Source organism: Rutidosis leptorrhynchoides, chromosome 10, assembly GCF_046630445.1.
Source record: "Rutidosis leptorrhynchoides isolate AG116_Rl617_1_P2 chromosome 10, CSIRO_AGI_Rlap_v1, whole genome shotgun sequence".
NCBI lineage: Eukaryota > Viridiplantae > Streptophyta > Magnoliopsida > Asterales > Asteraceae > Rutidosis > Rutidosis leptorrhynchoides.
Window position 1 is genome coordinate 151661942 of NC_092342.1, and position 6282 is coordinate 151668223.

The 6282-nt window shown below is 30.9% G+C and overlaps 1 long non-coding RNA gene across 1 annotated transcript; it reads left to right on the plus strand.

Annotated features, from left to right (window-relative positions):
• The first annotated feature begins 2708 nt into the window (after positions 1-2708).
• Positions 2709-4629, plus strand: LOC139871538 (uncharacterized). The gene is made up of 4 exons (XR_011766670.1): positions 2709-2842; positions 3451-3546; positions 4082-4184; positions 4273-4629. It is a non-coding gene; the product is annotated as an uncharacterized lncRNA (long non-coding RNA).
• Positions 4630-6282: the final 1653 nt, after the last annotated feature.

A 6282-nucleotide genomic window follows, 5' to 3' on the forward strand; every position in this document is an offset into this window, starting at 1 on the left:
GAATGAAGACAATAATTCTGTTAAAACCTATTAGTTAGTTTTTGAGACTGTTATTTTAAAACGTAACAGTTGTTGGGGATGTATATTAGATGATAATCTGCAAGCTTAAAATATGTGATATTATAGTGGTACTAATTGATAAATATAATAGAGGATCATTCTCTGAGACCCTTTGTCTGCATGGATTGCATTTTGTTGTTGCAACTTGCAAGATTAGTGGTGTTTCTTATGAGTCAAACGGGTGGGGTGAACACATACAATTGGTATTGCTTTAATGATATTTGGGTCATATATACATAGAAGCTACTGTCTATTAGTTTAATATATCAATACATTCCATGACATTTTATGACTTGATGTTACATTGTAAGAGACTTTTGACTGGTTTGAGCAATCCAAACCATGTTTTTGGGACCCATTTCTCTTATAGAAGTTGACCATTTTAAGTTTGTATAACTTTGTATATATAACCATTTAGGTCTGTATATGGATAGCCTTAAATCCGCTGATATATAAATATTGCAATCAGATATGATAGATTGGTAAACAGGTGGGTTGAGCCGGTAGGATATGGGTCAAAACTGGTCATCTTTTGTATTACTCCAAACATGCCGGGATGGGTTTGCCTTTAGGAGTTTGCGTTTTTATTATGATTCTTTTCACTTCAACAAGGTTTAGTAATTATTAAACTTTGCATAATGAATGTCAGCTTGGTTAATGTGAATTTTAACCCGTTATTCTTAAGGGTTTTCCTTGACAAGCTGAAGCTTCTTCGAAGTTTCTTTTTGATAGCCGATTCTTGAGTTCTATAATGGCTATAAATTTTAACCTGCTTATCTTTGGATAGTGAAATGCATTAGTATGGCCGTTTCTATGTACCTAATCAGGCTCAAAGAAAAAAGATGTGTAAGCTAAACTATATGCCTTTATAGGGTACATGAAATGCATCAGTATGGCCGTTTGCCCGTTTCCATGTGCGTAATCAGATTCCTGATTATATAGAAGTGTTAAAGTGGGCGTTTTAGGTGACGATTGAAATAAGGTTAATATAAGGTTATAGGTGAACAGTGAAATAAGATTTGGGTCATGACTAATGGTGCAATCAAACTTACTGGTGACAGGTAAGGAGAGGCTCTTGCCTTTGCAATTGTTTTTATTTCTCCCTTTAAAAAGTTTATTATTATTTTTAGTTGTTAAATAATAATTTTTGTTAAGATTGACTAATTGAGCAAAAACTGATTACTTTTGTATGCAATCATTAGGGCAAATCAAATGTGTTTGTCTTATAAATAATAGTTTGATCTTAGTAATAGTAATATGCATATCATCATAATGACTTTTTATTAAAGCAGGTGTGGATTATTGGAGTTGCTAATGGGATATAGCTGATTGACCAGTCATTTTTTTTATGATGTGGTCAATGCAGGAAGATGTATAGTATGTCATCTGACTCTACAAGATTTATTATTGTAGGTTATGAACATTTTATGAGTAGATTTTGATTAAAAAAATGTTTTTTCAAGAAGCATGTTATATCAAATGACATGTTTGGACATACCAAAGGTCTTGGTACTGAAATAGAGCGTCTTGGTATTCACATATTTTTTTCCCTTATTTTCTCAAACATCTAATAAATTATTAAATGTAGTTTGTAATATGTAGTTTATGACATTGTATGTATTGTCAACTTTTTGTGCATGTTTCTTGTGATTATATTACATACCTTTCAAAGAGCATTTGCACTCCATTGCATGGAGATCTTGCAAGGGTAATAATTATGATATAACCTTATGAAATATAAAAGATCGGGCTATATTAATGTTATTAAATTGGATCAACCTCATTGACAGGGAACGCACTTCATAGTTCAAATGAAGTACACTACTACTTTAAATTAATACATTGATTATAAATATTAATCGTCAATAAACCCTCACAAAGCCCCGCGAATTCATGATCACCTAAAACGGTCAACTACTTTGTCAGACATGTGGGAAAGTACAATAAACCTTTGAGAAAACAGCACCAACACATGAAGATTATTTCACTTATTTAAATTTTAGGAATAATTGTTGCTAATCTTTTTATTGCAATTTCAATATGTAACGCATAATTCGCTATTATTTATTTCGTTATTTCTAAATAATCTAAACGTGCACAAATCACTCAAACTATTTGAATGTGTGACCCATAATTCATTATGAGTATAATGTACGTTCATCATTGTTGGTATATTTTGTGTACATTAATATACACCGTTTATTGTTCAACAAACATAACTACAAAAGTCCTGCGAAATCGCGGGTCTTTAACTAGTATAGCTTGATAATTTCGCATGTGAAGTGAGCAAAGCAAGTGGGCCTTTATGGTGCCTTTTAATTAGTTTATTAGTGTTAAGTTTAAAAAGAATTAAAAAGGTTAATAGATGAATAATTAGAGGATAGATTAAGCAAATTAATGTAAAGGGTATTTATTGTCATTATATATCATGTTTTTCCTACTCACTTGATTATTTAATTTAAAAAGGGCAATATAGTAATTTTATATTCCCATTAGTTCCCCACCAGTGCTTCCAGATGTTTCTAGCGAGTTTTAGCACCCTGTCTCACTTTCACCCAAATATAAACCGTAATAATTACATCTGCCTTCGTTCCATTTGATCCCAGTAAAATTGCTTCAGCTCCTTGCTGTCGTCTTCGTCAAACGTTCTCCCATTAAAAACTTAGGGTTTAATCAGTTTGAAAAGCTAGGATTTCATCAGTTTGAGGAGATTTGCAAAGTTATGAAAAATAGGTTTCATCAAGCTGCCGATAATATGTTGCGAATCCAGTTGTTTTCCAAGGTTCAATTTTTTATTTTTATTTTTATTTTTTTGGCTTCTTTCTGATTTGTCTTCGTATGTGAATATCTGTGATTTTGTTATTGATGAACCTCCACGTTGTTTTCGTAATATGTATACAAACACACGTATTCCGTGATTATCAACTTGGTTGTAAGCTTCGTGTACGTAATTGGCATCTGTTTTCAGGTATTGTAATGTTTACATTGAACTGTAGTCTTTTTTATTTATATATTTGTATTTTTTCCTTGAGATTACTACTATAAGTATTTGCACTCTTCTCTTTATGCCTAAAAGGTGTTATATGAAATGCTCTAACAATGGTAGTTACATATAGCTTCATGGGGTAGTCTATATTTCTATTTGCTTTATGAATTTGTTTACAAATGTTTTGTTTCATACTAATATAAATTTTAACTTTTTAATTTTTATACTACAGTTAATCAATTTTGTTTTTGTAGAGATTCTTAAACTCTTATGAGTTATATGGCCCCTTAAAAAATCAGGCGTCAATATTTATTCATGAAAAAGTACTAACTTAATAAAGAATTTTCGATATTTGATAGTTTCATGGATGAATAATTGAAATACTTTACTTCTGATTTGAGCAGCTCCAAATATGAGGCAACCACAAAGTTGCAAAAAGTATATAGAAGCTTCCGAACGTGAAAAAAGATGGCGGATTGTGCAGTTTTAAATGAACACAGGTGGTTAGTATTTATGATCTTTATAAGTATTCTGATTTGTTTAATGATTTTCCGCTAACGCGTAGGTTGCTAAATGATTGATACGATATACGAATATAATTGAATTTGATCAAGACGTAGTTGGGTGAGAGTGGTTTTGTATTAGTGAGTATACTTTATCCTATTTATAACTCTCAATTGCAAAGGTTTTGAAAAGAGAGGTTGTGATGATGAATATATGGGAGCTGGGTTGGGCAATGAGATGGAAAGGTGTTCGTATCTTGGCGGGGCAACTTATCGATTGCAGCCATGGCAATTCGCGTTCCATTTCCTATTTTGTACACAAAATGTGAACCAAACTTTTCTTTCTAATTATTTTTGAAATTAGTGTTATCTTTGTTAGCTACTGTTAATGGTGGCACACATGATGTAGGTTGCTTTTAAATTGAAAACTCGATCCCATGCTGTTTATGTGTGTAATTATTTTAGTATATGTATGTTAGCTATATTCTAAGTTTTGTTTGTGTTAACCTCTTATATGTCTATTATTTTTTAGGAAAAAAATATCCATTAAGTAGAGTTGTTGCTGTAGTTGTTCATATCTTTATTGTATTTCTCGGGTTCATCGGCATCTCTTCGAAAAACTTATTAGAGATAAGGTATAGTTCAAGGCTATGAGTATGAGCATTTTGTTCACCTTTTTAATATGTTTCTGGCTTACTATTCCATTGTATTTGATTTTTACAGATCTTTAAATGGTATATTGAGATTGAGCCACAACTTGGTGACGTAGATTGTTATCGGAAGCTATATGAAAAATATCTGGAATGATTTTCTGAAAATTTCTACACCTGAAGCAATATGGTAAGTTGGAGAGGTCTGTAAGTGAAACTTAGCACTTGACATGCCTACTTTGTTGTGGAAGGCAATTACTTCTTCTTAAAACTTTATATTCGTTTGCATTTAAAGTATAAAGTGTAATGTGATATGAATTAATGTTTTTAAAATATATAGTTGGAGACTAAAAAAAAATTGTAGCATAAAAATAAGGGGTATGCCGCCGCAATGCGCGGCTGACCCCAAAGCTTGTTTTATATAAAAGTGTGTAGATGGATGAAAAAAAAGAGTACAAGTATCACCTACCTTACTTTTAATATGCTTTTTTATTTTATATAAAATAAGTGCACTTTTTAAAGACAAACTTACAAACACATTACATATATATATTTAATATAATCTACGAAATATATCTACCACAGAACATCATGTCAAATAAAACAAACTTTACCTCATTTTTTCTATCTATTAATGAAAATAAATAAAATTAACTTGCAACAACTTAAAATAAAATATTGTACAATGATTTAGACAAACTTTAGTTATTAAAATAAAAAATCTTATAGAAATAGAACATTGAAAAAAAAAACTTTAGAATATGGGTTAAAATTAATTTTAATTACTCTCTTCTCTTATACATAGACTAGGTGATCTTCGACCGTGCATATGCACGGCCCAGCCCGACTCAAGATTTGAAAGCGATTTGCAAGTAACAGCTACGCCCTAGGCAAAAATACAATAAGCTTTGCTACGCTACATGGAACACAATTGTTATTCTTTGATATGAAATATGCAATATCAAAATTTTGCTTCTTTGAACTTATTCACACACTCTAAACTGCACGTTCAAAATACCAAAGGCCGATTGCTATCTTCTTTATGACACAATTACACATCATGACAACGTTAAGTTAATTAACCTAAGCTATTATTTCCATCTACAAAGCCTAACTGTGTTAACATGACATAGACATGTTCTTAAAACTACTACACAACTTTTTTTTTTAAAAAGATTTTACTGGTAAATATTGTTAATAAAATTAATTAAAAAAATAAAAATAAGAATAACGACCAGAAACAAGCCTTGCGACCGCACAACTTATGATATCAAGATCCGAAACATAAAGCATTCATGTACCTCGCTCTAGTTCAGAAATAATACAAATTAGTAACTTGTAACCTTGTACCCTTGCTGAAAAAGTGAAAATCCTAATCTTACCTGACAATACTTCCATCAGCACCCACAAGTTTCGTTTTTAACTAACTCCGAAAACCAATAATGATTAGTTAAAATAATTTTCTACCACTTCTACTTTATTAACTAAATTTCTACATCTAATACCAAATAAAATCCTTCCATCTATGAGCAAATGCAAATATTTTCTATTGTGGAATACCTCAAATCAGCTTTGGAGGCTTAAAGATTGTCTGCACATTATATAAATATTATATAAATATAGTTATACTAAAAAAAATGTGAACGAATTACAACCAATTCTTTTTTTTTTTTTTTTTTGAAAGCAGAGAGTATTATTAGTCCGTATTAAAAAAATGAAGATTCACGCATGTACAATATATAACTCACATATGAGAGACAAATCACATGAATGAAAACAAAACAGCAGCTTCCATACGCGAATATACTTATTAGCTAATGCGACCAATCCTACTCTAACAAAATCAAAAGCTAGAATGATGTAAAAGAAACACAAAAACACCTGCAACCCAAAATAAGAAGAGTGCAAGAGAAACGAAAAGGAAACAAATTATAAGAACAATTTTTAGATAAAATGATAGCATCCTTTGTCTAAATCTACACAACTCAAATAAAAAATGAAATACTAACCAGTAGACGTCGCAAAACAGGTTTTGACAACGTTCCCACTTCAATTCTCTGATAATATATGGTTCCGGTAACCA